At 47.9% G+C, this 14,688-nt stretch overlaps 1 protein-coding gene across 1 annotated transcript in view; it reads left to right on the plus strand.

The window, feature by feature from the left end:
* The first annotated feature begins 212 nt into the window (after positions 1-212).
* Positions 213-14,688, plus strand: part of BOC (BOC cell adhesion associated, oncogene regulated) — a 75,659-nt gene continuing 61,183 nt past the window's right edge. Inside the window, exons 1-2 of the mRNA XM_023213368.2 lie at positions 213-604; positions 4,789-4,880. The gene's annotated coding sequence lies outside the window, so the exon portion shown is untranslated. The remainder of the gene's footprint in view (positions 605-4,788; positions 4,881-14,688) is intronic.

A 14,688-nucleotide genomic window follows, 5' to 3' on the forward strand; every position in this document is an offset into this window, starting at 1 on the left:
GGACTTTTTTTTCCAGCTTCCTTTCCAAGACTTTTTCTTTGCTCCATTTTGCTCCTCCCCCTCCTCCCCGCCTCCTCCACTCCCCCCTCCTCCTCCTCGCGCGGTAATGGGAGGCTCCTAGGCAGGAGAAGCAAAAGAAGGAATTGTTTGCGAGTTCAATCATCCAAAAAGCTTCTTCCATATGGAGGGACCGGGTGCGCTGGGCGCGGCGTCCCTTGCCTTGTGCTGCTGCCGCCGCCACGGCCGCCGCTTCCTGCCGCGGGGACCCTGAGCCCCGGCCTGCCGGTGTCAGCCGCCGCGCGCGCACAGACACACACACACGCACACACAAACACACACAGAAAAGACACAGGCGCACACACGGCGCGCACACCCTCACGCCCGCCACAGCCACACGCGCCCTCACGCGCCCTCCCTCTACGGCCGGCTACTTCTCCGTCCGGGGCTTCTTTGTTGCTCCAGCCGCTCGCCCGTGTTGTGTGTCCCCGGTGTCACCGTGCGTGTTGTGTGTCCGTGCGGCGCGGCGCTGTGTGGCTCCCTCTGCGCCCACCACGCTGGCCCCCGGGCCCCGGCTCGCCCTCCCCAGGCGCGGGCTGCAGCAGAGGTGAGTCACGTCGCTGAAGTTTGTTTTCTTTTCATAAAAAGTTGTGTTTATTGTTGGTTCGGGGAGAAGAGGGGGCAGGAGGCGGCCGCAGGCCGAGGCAGCGCCAGCGAGTGACTGCCGGGGGACGTGCCGGCGGCTGGAGCCGATTCCGAGCGCTCGGCCGGGCGCCCGGGGCTGGGAGCTGCGGCCGAGGCTGGGCGCGCCGGGCGCCGGGCGGAGAAGTTGGGGCGAGGAGGGCGGCGGGGGTCCCGGGGGCTGCAGCCGCTGCGAGCCGTTGCCGGGCCTAGGGGCGCCGTATCTGGTTCCCTGCCGCAACGGTGGGGCCGGGCGATGGTGGTTTCGCCCCCGCGGTTCCCGGAAGCTTCTTGGGTGGAAGAAGGACCCGGCCAGCCTCCCAAACTTCCCCCGAAGGTTGACACCAGCGCCCTGGCCCCATGCGCCAGGCCGTGGGGGGAACCCGAGGCGTGGCGGCAAATGCGTGCAGTCACTCAACACGCACTCGGCCTCTTCGGAGGGTGAGGGTTTCTCATAGTTGGCGTCTTCTAAAGGAAAAACACTAAAATGAGGGACTCAGCGGTCCGGGAGCGATGAAGCCTGAGGGAAGCATCCCTAGCTGTTGGCGCAGAGGGGCGAGCCTGAAGCCGAGTGGCCCGAGGTGTGAGGGGCTGGGGCAACGGTGAGAGGTGTGTGTGAGTTCGTGTGTGCGTGTATGTGAGTGTGCGCGCGCGCGCGTGTGTGTTCGCGCCAGCAGCGTCCTCCTGGAGTTGTGCTCTTGGAGTTTTTGTTGATGTAACTGTGAGAAGGTGTAGGAAATGAATCTCTGGAACCAGTGGGACGGGGCTGTGGGGAGGGCAGGGAACCCAGGAAGAATTTTCTTCAGGAGTGTGGAAGGGCCTGCTTGACTTTCAGGATGCTCAGTATTAATTTGCTTTTCCAGGTGGTGGGAGAATGCTGAGGGATGGGAAGCAGGTGGACCTGAAGGAGTTAATGGAGCCTTGGGGATTTGTTTGACTGAGTTTTGTTTTGGGGATGGGGGCGGCAGTGCCAGAGTTGCTTGGAACAGAGTTGTACTCCCCCAGAGATGTGGCAATAGAGCTAAGAATACCGAAACCACACACCAGCAATCCCAAACAGGCACTTTTTGGGTGTGTTGGGATGTTCTGCTGCTTCCCGCGTCCCTTCTCTGCAAGTTCAAATGGGTTCGCATACGTTTTTGACCCGGAGTTACCTCTTTTAGTGGACTGAGTGAAGATTATATTTTGGTTTCAGGCCCTTGTGCCACCTGCAGATGCACTGTGCCAAGCACACATTTGCCACCTAGTTCTTTGTTGTCCAGAACTCTGTACACATTGACCATTGGATGAATGCCATTTTAAAACTTCTTCAGCGTGCAAACATTTCTGATTTATTCCACGACTGGGGCCTAAACAGGCAGCCCAGCTCTCTGATGGTTTTTTTTCGTCCCTTTGGTTACAGCCAATAAATCAATCTTCGTTTTCTCAAGGGCAGCATGGAAAATATTAAACCACAGTCTTGTTGGGCTGCGTGTGGGGGCCAGGACGCCCATACATCTGGGTGACCTGTTTTCTGAACTTAAAGTAAATCTGAGGCAAGAGGTTAGCCATTTTGAGGTGTGTAACAGGTTTCCCAGAAACATTTCTGAGGTCTTATAATTGGTACTTTTTAATGGTCTCGTAATTGAGACCCAGAAGCTTCTCGTGGTAATCTGGAAGCACCTTGGGGTCAGTGGGACAGAGGCCGGGTAGAAACAGCAGCGGAGTTATTCTTTTCCTGCTATATGAGTTTTTCAAATGAGCTTATGCAAAGAGGTAAAATGAAAGAAAAAAGAGTTGCCTCATCGGGCCACTTTGCTCACACTGCCCTCCCCTGTATAGATTTATCACTCAGAATTTGGCCCTTAAGGAGGCTGGAGGGTGTCTCCACACCTATGAAGCCTGAGGATTGAGACCTCAGACACTGTCTCTTTTGTCCTCTATGGAGATACTTCAGAAGGGCATCACTGCAAGAGACATTTGCTAGGGAGCAATTGTCCCCCACGCCATAGGCCACTGGCTTTGCTTGGGAAAAGAGGTTGCTAGAAGCCGGGATGGCTGGTTCTTTGACTACATACAACTGGAGAGGAAGGGTGTGGGGAAAAAATAGAGAGGACTCTGCTTAGCTGTTAATTGGTGAGCCAGCTCATGACAAGCAGTGTGACTTACGTTCCTTTCCACCCTCCAAATGGGTCCAGAGATTTTCCTTTCTTTGAAGTGCTTTTTCAAGTGTTTGGGATCCCAGCTCTCTTCAACAACATGGTTTCCATGCCCTAAGAATGAATAAGAGATTTTACCCATGAAATAATTCAGTTGACTTTCACATGGACCCCCCACAGTTTGAAAAAGGAGGGCAAGAAGTGAGCCTGATGTGTCACAGTGTTCCATGTGCCCTAGGGGGTCTGGGTTCCAATTTCGGCAAAGCCGCTGCTGTGGTTAATGAATTAGGGGTTCTCTCTGTGTCTTTCAAACTACAACAGAAAACTCAGGTGCACAAAATAATTGCTGTCCAATACCTTGTGGCCTCTGAATAAGAAAATATTAACTTGGCACCAAAAGATATTATATATTTGGAAGTTGCTTTCTTCCCTCCAAACTCTAAGCCCTCTTGCTGTCTGGGAAAATATGGGACAGGAGAAAAGAATCGAAATTTTGGAGGGAGAGGAAAGAAAATAATATGTTCCATTTAGAAAAATCTATTTACTCTTAACATGTGTAACTTCTTGTCATGTCCATAATTCAATTCAGCAAACATTTTTAGTGCATCAGGCACCAGGCTGAAAGCTTCCTTGTCCCAGGAGAGTAAGCTTTCTTAGTCAAAGGATGGTTCCTCCTCAGTTTTTATTTATTGCATGAGCATCTACTTCTAAGTAAGAAAATGGTTTTAAAATTATCCACAATCCCATGGACTTGTGTTGCTCATCATGTACATACATACTTTTTACATAGTTGTGATAAGAGTATAAACTTCTGTTGTCAGACAGCCCTGAAGTGTCTCTACATTTTTGACTATAGACTCCCAGAGAACAGATGTAGCCAGCTACTTTGCTGTTGGTCGGAAAGACCCAAATCCTAAGTGTGCTCCCACATGGAGCCTTAACATGTAACATTTTCATAATTTATGAGGTTGACTCAAATATTTGGGGTTAGGGGGTGGGATGGGAGAGGGTGTTTGTTTTTAATCTATAAACCCATGTTTATGAAAAGCTTGCCTAGAGAAGGTTTTGCTTCATTGGAGCCCTCAGGGTTGGTAACGGATAGAGAGGAGGTGGAATGCAGGAAGGAAGGTTTAGAGGATCCATCTCAAATGGCACTGCCTTTAGGAGGGTTAGGAAACTGGGGTTGGAATCTAAGCTCTGCCTGTGAACTCCATTCACACTGACTCAAACCACTGAACTAATCTATTCCTACATCTCTACTGCCACCCAGTTAGATACCTTCCCCAAGTTTGCCTGCTCTTTCCTGCCCTTCCCTTTATTACTCCACCATCTTTTTCATTCCTGCCACCACCACACTTGTTGATGCCCTTGACAATTGTTGCTGGCACGTAGCTGGGCCCCCAGTGCCAACCTATGACCATCGCACCCATTCTCCATGAGTGCTATCATCAGGTCACCACCCAGCTTCAAAACAATCTAGGTTTAAAACCCTAATCTCTTAAAGCTCTGCTGTGTAGCTCTGTCCTACCTCATGATAACATTACTTCAATAGGAGCCACCTTCTCCAGTCTAGTAGCTGACCCTTGATTTTTGCTGAGTTCTTTCCTTGCTTCTGTCTTATCACCCCAAATCCCTTCCATGTAAGCCTAATTTTGTATGAGGCCTGTTTATAATGTGATCTTAAGAGATATTTGATGACTATTGATGAAAATGGACTGCTGAACACAAAGGTAATGGTTTTGTAAAGTGTAATCATTGTTCTTAATCCGTTGTTCATTTCAGCAAGGAGCTGGGAAACTGAATGTTTCAGGAGGCCTATGGTCTTAGAAAAATCACTTTTCTACTGTTTTCCTATTTATAAAATGTATTGATAAGGAATTACTATGGTTTATAGCAGTGCACCTTGTAAAAAGCAAATACTTCAGAACTGTTTATTTTGTTCAAAAGATGAGATAATTCTCTTTTTCCTCAGTTTCAGAACAAGCTTCCTGGAACCCACGACCCATGAAATCTTGTCAACATTTATACCGTCTGAGGGTAGCAGCTCGAAAGTAGAAGAAGTAGGTGAGGTTTTCTGCTCAGTCTGATAACTCTGGCCTATTAGGTCAGCCATTTGTTCATGTTTTGTGTTACCACTTGGAGATAGTTTTTCTCATCCTCAAGTATTGGAAGTTCAACTTTGAGTGGAATCTGGACTAAACTTCAGGTTAGTTCTAGTTCGGTTCATATGCTCTTTTAGTCAAAGCCTGTGATGGCTATGTGAACCTCCTTGTTCTGCAGCAAGCTCTGTCAGACATGTTAGATACAAACCATTTACTATGGGATTTGGAGTCCAAGCTTGCTGTGAAAAAGTCCCGCGTAGGTTTGGGTGAGGAAAGCCATGTGTTTATGTCTCTGTCAGTGGTATCACAGCAAATGCCTTGTGGTCTGATGTACTGGGCAATGTTTATCTCACAAAAATCAGCGGGATTGTGCTTCTTCCCATCTTCTGAAATAAAGTTAGGAAATAATTTCTCTTTTCCTAAAGTGAATTTGGCCTTCTCTTCAAAGAAGGCCTTTGATGTTTGGGACAGGATTATTGGGCAGTAAGAGGAAAGCAGAGCAGAAAGTCACAGTTAACCTAATTCAGTTGCCAGAGAAAATGTTGAGGAAAGTCTCAACCCGTTCTCCTGGTTAGCAACAGGAAAGTGTATAATATGGGTAGCGTGGGTAGGGTTGAAGAAAAATTACCAGAAGCTGAGCAGTGGAAAATAGAGCAAAAGAATGTTTATTCTTCTCCAAAGTGAGTTTGGATAGTTTTGGACAAGATGAAGGTGATGAAGTATGTGGAGATTGGCGCCTTCATCCTTTCGACAAGCTTTTATTGAGTGCTTGCTGTGTGCCTGGCACCAGGCGTAGGCTGGCAGGAATTAATACCAGAGCCCATGCTCCATCCAGAATCCTATTACTGACCTAAAGGGAAATGCAGAGCACTGCAATGCAAACTGTAGGGTTAAAGTACTTGGAATGGGTCCATTAAGAAAGACTTCTTGGCCTGGCGAGGTGGCTCATGCCTGTAATCCCAACACTTTGGGAGGCCAAGGTGGGAAGACTGCTTGAACCCAGGAGTTCCAGACCAGCCTGGGTAACATAGCAAAACTCTGTCTCTACAAAAAAACAAAAACAAAAACAAAACTAGCTGGGCGCGGTGGCATGTGCCTGTAATCCCAGCTCCTTGGGAGGCTGAGGTGGGAGGATCACTTGAGCCCAGGAAGTCAAAGTTGCAGTGAGCTGAGATGTTGCCACTGCACTCCAGCCTGGGCTACAAAGTGAGACCTTCTCTCACAGAGAGAGAGAGAGAGAGAGAGAGAGCGCGATGGGAGATGGGAGAGGGAGAGGACTTCTTGAGAGAGAGGAATTGCGATCTCAGGAAAAGTCTTAAAAGCAGAGATGGGACCAGTAGTACCAAACTGTCCTTTTATCTTTCCTTGTACGTGTTGTTCATTATTTTCTTCCTTAAAACTCATTTTCCTCAGTGAATGGTAGGCCTAAGTATGCTGGAGACCCAACATTTCATGTTCAGAATAGTTTTTTTAAAAATACATTTTGGAAAGTTAAAACCCGGTATCTGCGTTAACTGCACAAGCTCAGAAATCTGGGTCTTAAGTTCCTAAAACCAATTATTGAGTAGCTTTTGGGGAGAAAAGGAGAAATGTGTGATTTTAAAAAATTTTCATCTACATGAGATTTTAGCTGAGAATCCTAGAAATACATGCCTGAATTCAGCTTTTTAGCTTTCAATTCCATTTGCCATTTGTTTTACCGTCTGTGGCTCTGAAATCGTTCCCAGGGTACCAAGTAAGGGGACATTTATTTTAAGGACATGAAAGTTGCCCAGAAACCTCCTTGACTGCTGAGAGGAAAATAGCACACAGGATGGGAACTACAGGTGAGGAAAGCGGGGCCTGTGGAACTGACTGGCTGTGGAGGCCTTGGAGCCCCCGCCACCAAGTCTAGGTTGGAATTGGACTTTGGAAGAGAGCCCTCCCCCACCTTCCCTGGCTCTGCCAATATTTTTCCAGATTACTGCCAGCCAAGTGCCTTTACTAGTCTGAGCTTACCTAATATTACGATCCTAGCAGGTTTATTAGGTGTGGGTCACAGTTAATTGGAGAGGAAAATTGGGGAGTTCTGGGTTTATTAGTTTTTCTATGAAAGCAGAGGCTGCTCTTAAAGATTTCAGAAATCATCTTTCCCACTTGACTGTCTTTCTGTTTTTGGTCTTATGACTATCATTTCACAGTGGTGTTAGGGGAGCTCTTCCTTCTTACACTGTACCCAAGTGAGAGAGACTTAAAAATGCAATCAGTCAACACAGTGCCCTCTTTTGCAAGTGAGACCACATCAAGTATGGAAATTCACAGTTGTTTACCTGTGTCGTTATGAATGGATGTTTTGTAGTGAACAAGTTATAGACGAATTTGCTGTATTACAGGCAAGAGTTACAGTCTAATGGATCATCCAATGTACAGGCTTCTGAAATAATCACCTGCAACCCTGCCTTCAGAGTTTTGGTGGTCTGCCATCTGCGAAGGCCCCACAGTCAGGTGCTTTCATTCTATAGGCTTCTGTTGCAGAGCTGGAGGCTGGGGAGTTAGGCCTGGCTTTGCCTGTCTGGACCGTGGCAGCTTGCCAGCAAGTTTCACTGGGTGGTCTTCAACAATGGGAGAAGGGGGGTGGGGAAGCTCAGCTCCCTCCCCAAAAAGGAACAACAAGGTGGCTTTCTATAGGTGGGTTTCACATTGGCAACCAGTCCCTTTGTCACTGACACACCATACAGGTCTTCAGTGTGGGTGAAAAGAATTAAACAGGTTGCCTGAAGGTGGTATTGTGATGGGGTTAATTTGTGTTTCGGATTTTACAAATGAAGCCTTGTGTTTATGTGGCAAGCCTCCCTCCCAAGAGAAGTAGCACACACAAGCAGCAGGTACCCTTCATCGTGTGAGGGAAGAATTATTATTCTCACTTGTCATGGGAGATGCAAACCTCCCAATGCAGCCTTTCACCTCATCGCTTAGGGAATTAACAGTGGACCTGGAGCACAAACTGAGGTCAGCTCATCAGTGCCAAAGAGGCAGAGCTGCCTGCCTCCGCTGCCCTTCCAGCGATGGAGAAAATGTCACTGCCATTTAGTGAGCACTTACTGTGTGCCAGGCCTTGTGTTAAAGCACTACAAGCATTATCTCTGCAATCCCCCAGCAGTGCTGTGAAAATGGGCATTATTGTTCTATTCCACAGATAAGGAAGCTGAAGCTTAAATAATTGTAGGGACTTGTTTTAGTCTCACAGCTGGTAAATGGCACAGCCAAGATTTCATTGCAGGTCTGCTGAGTCCAAAACTCGAGTTTTTCATGAAAAAGAAATGAAGCAAGCTTTCTCCCAAAGCAGAGCTCTTCTAGCTTGGGAAAACTGTTTCTTTTACAGCTGACGAAGTGTATGGGGTAGGTGAAGGTCTTCATGAGACTTGCCATTAAGAGATTCAAATTTAAAACTGGGACTACAGCTAGGAGATTTTGAATGGCTCAGCAGCAGCCCCACAAGAGAAGCCAGGCTTTGCAGCCAATGGCTTTGTGGCATAGCTGGTGTCAGACTTTGCAGCTAGTGGCTTTGTGGCACAGCTGCAAACTTTGCAGGCAATGGTGAAAGCGACCTCCATCTTAGATTTCATCTCAGAATATGTCTCTTGATTTTTCCCCCCTCCCCTGGGAAGTTGTCTGAATTGGCTGTCCTGAGTCTGCTTCTTCTTCATCTGCCAGATGAATCCTTTTGCTCCTAGGATCTCTGCAAGTCTGATCAAGCAGGTCCTCCATGCTCTTGGTGGGGTGAGGGGGAGAAGATATTTGGCCCAGTAGATACTTTTTACTGGTCAGGAGAAGTGGCAGCTTGTACAGAAAACACCCTGGGGAAGGAAGTAGCAGCTTTGACAGACAGGTAACTGACAGAAGATGGTACCTTCCAGGCAAATACTCATAGAGCAGCCACCAGAAAGAATTCGACAGGCAGTTACCTGCAGAACAGCAACGCAGACCTCTCTGCTGGCTTAGGAGAGTGATGGCAATTTGGTTGCAGAGGACATGTAGTTAGTGACCCTTGGTCCTTGTTTTTCTGTAACAAACATGGAAAACCTGAAGCCAAGGTGTTCTGGGTTTGGGGGCACAGAGGACACCTGGGTTTAAGATATAATTATGTGACCAGCTACTTGGGTAATGGAGATGAGGTCATGAAAACTCAGTGTGACTTTATTTCCCTGTCTTCATACACTGCCTACTCAGAACATTATGAGGAAGCAGTGAAATGGCTGTGCTTACCCAAGATGAGTTAGGAGATGAGAAATAATAGGGAACTGGCCAGAGGTTAGAGTCTGGGCACAAGGGATTTATCTGCTTCTGTGGTTCTGTTTTTATTTCTCAGGGCAGGAGCCTGGATTGGAGGCATTTTGGTCATATTGTCAGAGATCCTCCTGGATCCCTCCAGACAAGCTGTCTTTCCCGGCCTTGTGGGACCAGGCAATGAAGGGTCTCAGGTCCAGGGGGAATTTAGAGAGGAAGAGGACTCATGGCTAAATAATTCTGATTAACATTCTTTTTTGAGAGAGGAAGGAACAGAAGGCATCTGTGGAGTTTCTGGAGTTCCCATCTGAGAGAACAGAAGTCAGCAATGAATTTTACAAGAAGGGTGAAGTGCTGGGAAAGATGGCTGTGTTGCAGGAAGGAGCCATATTTCTGGAGCCACTTCCGGGTTTGAGACTGTGCAGCATCCTGGTTGAGGGGAGGCTTTGCAACCAGACAAGCCTGGGTTTCAATTCTGGCTTTGCCAGTCGATAGGTATGTGACCCTAGGCAAATTATGTAGACTTTAAGAACCAGTTTCTTAGGGTTATTGCAAAGGAGAGGCAAGATAATTCACATAAAGCATGTAAAATGCACTGGGAGAAACCTGTAGAAGGTGGCTGTTATTATTAGGGAAGGAAAGAGGAACAGAGTGGAAGGAGGGTTGCTGCAAGGATTGAGCAACTAGAAGGATAAGCAGGTGGGAGAGCCCACTGATAGAGTCCTCACTGGCTCAAGGTTTACAGAGAGAAAGAAATGTGAGGATGGAGAGAGAGAGGAGCACGTGGAGGGGCAAGGCCCTGCCTCAGGTACACCGTTGATGCCAGTCCTTGGTCCTGGTCACTGGGTAGATAAATCCCCCAAGCCTTCCCCTCCACTTCTTCCCCAACTCAGTGTATCCCATTCTACCAGGTGTGCCAGAAATCTTGGAGTCATCCTTGACTCTGTTCTTTCTCTCATGCTCCTTTAAATTGGCCAATAATATTGGCCTTACCTTCAGAATGTTTCCTGAATTCTGTACCTGCTCACCGCCCTCTCTTCTATCAACATTTCTGACTTGGATTCTCAAAATAAGCTTCCTAAATGTTCTCTCTGCTTCCACCCATTCTTCAGAGAAAAATCAGTGTCACACTTTTGAAACAAAAGCTAGACAAGGTCACTTCTCTGTTCAGAACTTCCATGGCTTCCTGTTTGATTCAGAGGAAATATCCAAACACCTCACTCCTTCCCTCTCAGGGGTCCTCACCTTACCCCTTTCCTCTGAGGCCTCCCTTCCCCCCTTGCCTACTCACACAGCCATGTCAGCCTCCTCCCTGCTCCTCACACTGGCTGGGCAACCTCCTCCCAGGGGCTTTGTGCTTGCATTTGCCCACTACCTGGAAGGCTTCTCCCCAGATGCCTGCATAGCACCCTCCCTCATTTCATTCAGGCCACTTGCTTCATGGTCACCTGAACCTGACCACACTTTATTAAACAGCACTCCCACCGTCATTCTCTCTCCCTTCAACCTAATTTCTTTCCCTCCACGTTATCACCTCCTGGCTTGTGTTTATTTGTTCTTTTGATTATTGCCAGCTTCCCCTCTAGACTGAAGATCAGCGGAATCAGGGACTTTGTTTTCTTCCTCACTGTCTTCCCAGTGCCTAGAATAGAACCTGGTCGGTAAGTGGTGCTCACATTTTTTTTTTTTTTTCATTTTTGCTAGTTTGCAGGCCTCTACTGAATCTCAAAAGGGATGTAATAGGAGTTTCAAACAAAATGAAATAATTAGGTATAGATTTATGTAAGAAAATGCATTCTGGAGTATATGTATATGGGGGGAAGATAGGAGAGATGTCCGGAGAATGCTAATGTTAGAGCATCTGTTTCAGAGAAGCTAGGAAGCAGTGTGCAAGGCTGCAACAGAAAGAGCCCAGTTTCTTTTCTCTTCCTCAAGGTAACTGCCCTCAGGAATGTCCACGGGTGTACCGGTTGCTCCATGTCGGTGAATGTAAGCATGGATGCCCTGTCTGCCCTTCCTCATCATTCACTTAAGAGGAATCTGTTGAACATCTGCTTTGTGCACAGCACTGTGCTAGGCCTGGCTAGGAGATGCAAGGGGGCCCAGCTTACACTGTCATACCACCAGCAGTTTGCAGTCCTGTTGTTCATCTGGGATTTCCCGAGTGTGCCTGGGCCATCCACTTTGCCGCTCTCCTCCCTTAGCAACCTGAGTTGAATCGGACTTCTCTTGAATCTGGTGTGGAACCACAAGCTAAGTACAGGGGGTGAATTTTAAAACAGTTTAGTTCCCCACACACCAGAGAGCCTGGTAGGGCTGGCCCTGTGCCAGGCACACAGGTGACAGAGATGGTCTCTGCCACTGGAGAGTTGACAGGCCATGGAAGTAAGGAACCACACATTTGGAGGCTCACCCAGAGGGGGACAGATCTGACTTAAATTGTATCTCAGTCACTTCTGACGTGGTTCTAGATTTAGAAGCTGAGCAAAAACAAAAATAGGGATAAAGATCCCAAGAGGTCTTGTGCTGACACCAAAGGTGGACAGGTGTGCCTGAGAAATTGCACAGGCAAATCCCAAACCCCACATGTAAGCCTCTCAGGGAGCTGGGAGAAGAGCCCAAGCCTCCAGCTCCAGTTTTGTTTTGCTTTGTTTTGCTTTTAATTAATAGCCCTTTTAAAAAACAATTTCAGATTTATAGAAAAAATTAAGCAAAAAAGTCATATACAGACTTGTCGTTCCTATTTCCCCAAATCACTTAACCCCACCAGGGTCCCCTATTATTAACATCTTATGTTGGTGCAGTATATCTGTTACAATTGATGAGCCGATATAGACACATTATTATTAAGTAAAGTCCATAGTTTACATTAAGGTTCACTCTTTGTGTTGTACATTTTCTGGGTTTTCACAAAATGTGTGATGACATATGCCTACCCACCATTACAGAATCATACAGAATAATAGTTTCACTCCCTAAAAGTCCCCTGTGCCCCACCCAGTCATCTCCCCCTCCCTCCCCCAGCCCCTGGCAACCACGGATCTACTGTTGTCTCTCTAGTTTTGCCTTTTCCTGAATGTCATGCGGTTGGAATCGCACAGCTTATGCCTTTTCAAGATCAGCTTCTTTCACTTGGCAGTCCCCTTCAGTTTTAAGTATGGCTTTCTCTCCTTCCCTGCCCCATACCCATTTCTAGCTGGGGAGCAGAGACTGAAAAAGGAGCCCAAAGCTGTGTGCTGAGACCCCGCTCTGACCAGAGCCCTACAGGTCTGCAGCGTGGTTCCTTTATCAACTTCCACTGAGCACGCCGGCCCTGGTGCTACTGGAGTTTAGCCCAGGCTGGTCAACTGTCAGGAGCTGCCTGTGTTTGGGTTCCACATCTGGAAGTATCAGCTGTGCAGACCTTCCCATCCCATCCCTAAACAGAAAGACACGAGGAGCACATGGGCTGTTTGCCTTCCTCCTCGATAGTTTGTTTTACTTGCTTTGGAGCTGTGGATAGCAGTGGGGAAGTGAGCGTCCCCTGGGCAAGCAGCGCTCTTGCATGCCTACATCCACATCCGGTGGTGGTGGCAGGCCACAGGTCCCTTAGCTTCTAGAGTTTCTGCTTTTGGTCCCACCCAGGTTCCAGTGGTGTCTGTGTTGAGCCCTGAGAATGATTGAGCACTGGGACCTGTTTTGTGGTCGTTAAGGAGGAAGGCCAGTAAGGCATAACGAGTTTGAGGACATTTTCCCTGCAAAGAAGTGCCTCTTTGTTGAGTCAGCCTCGAAGACTAGGATTCCCTGGGAGTTTGGTGACAGAACCCCCAGGATTCAGAACACTCACCAGCCACTCTCAACACAAGGCACTCTGGAGGACAGGTGATGATGGCGGCTTTTATAAGGCATAGAATGAGGAAGCTCCTCCAAGCCCACTCCAGCACTGGACCACATTTAAGAGAAAGGAAAGTGCATGTGAATTGCAGGGGGTTGGTGGGGGTGGGGGTCACGTGGACCATCTGATCCAGGCTGAAAAGCTCTCAGGGCTGAGGAAAGGTAGACAGGGTTCCAACCCTGAGGAACAGGAACTTAAATTTAAACCTGCTGGGCCCAGTGGCTCATGCCTATAATCTCAGCACTTTAGAGGCCAAGGCAGGCAGATCTCTTGAGGCCAGGAGTTTGAGACCAGCCTGGCCAACAGGGCGAAACCCCATCTTTACTAAAACACAAAAATAGGTGGGGCGCAGTGGCTCATGCCTGTAATCCCAGCACTTTGGGAGGCCGAGGTCAGGAGATTGAGACCATCCTGGCTAACACTGTGAAACCCCATATCTACTAAAAATACAAAAAATTAGCCGGGCCAGGTAGTGGGCGCTTGTAGTCCCAGCTACTCGGGAGGCTGAGGCAGGAGAATGGTGTGAACCCAGGAGGCGGAGCTTGCAGTGAGCCAAGATCACACCTCTACACTCCAGCCTGGGCGACAGAGTGAGACTCCGTCTCAAAAACAAAACAAAACAAACAAACAAAAAAAACACAAAAATAAGTCGGGTGTGGTGGAGCACGCCTGTAATCCCAGCTACTCAGGAGGCTGAGGCACAAGAATCACTTGAACCCAGGAGGCGGAGGTTGTAGTGAGCCGAGATTGCACCACTGCACTCCAGCCTGGGCGGCAGAGCAAGACTGTCAAAACAAACAAACAAACAAACAAAAAACCCAACTTCTATTGCTTCAAGTTTGGAATAGAGAGCTGAGGCCAGCCAGTACCTGCTCACGCCGAAAGACACTAGCCAGGTATTTCAGAGTTCTGTACAAAGGAGGAATGAGACTCACAGCACACCTCAGAAAGTCAGCTTTTGGACTATGGAAATTCCATGCTGAGGATCCAAGTCCACACCACCTCCCCCTCTGGTTTTCTTTTCTTCACCGGGCCCATCCTCCCTATCTATAGCCTGACCAATGACTCACTAAGAGCACTGGGCTGCCATTCAGTGGCTCTGCCTACCCCATGTAAGTGCAGACTAATATTACGTGTCCCAGGTTTGTCCCTAAGACTGTGAGTACTAGTGCAGTGGAGTGTTTAAAGTCCTTTGAGCTCTTCAGAGAAAGAACCACACTCTACCAGCAAGCCAGCCTTGCTTTTGTTAATTATGGAAGCAGGGTGCAGTCTCCTGGACCCTGTCTTCTTAGGTCTGACTGTAGAGCCTGGAAGGCTGTAACAGCGATTACTAACCATTACCCCATCTAGAGGCCTTGGCCCTTACCTCAGTTTACCTGGAGAGGCAGATGATAAAGAACTACTGAACTATGTAAGTGTGGGACCCATGTTCCCTACCAAATCCAGCCTTCACTTCTAAATCTCCCTTCCTACATTCTGCCTGACAAGTAGGTACAGTGATAGTCCCGAGAAAGAATCCCAGACTGGCTTCCGTAGATACATGCCAGCTAGTGTGTGTCTATAAGCAGGGGCCACATTTTCTGAACCAAAAGACAAATGTGTGATCTGAAAAAGCATTTTGTTTTTGTTT

Source organism: Piliocolobus tephrosceles, chromosome 2, assembly GCF_002776525.5.
Source record: "Piliocolobus tephrosceles isolate RC106 chromosome 2, ASM277652v3, whole genome shotgun sequence".
Lineage (NCBI taxonomy): Eukaryota > Metazoa > Chordata > Mammalia > Primates > Cercopithecidae > Piliocolobus > Piliocolobus tephrosceles.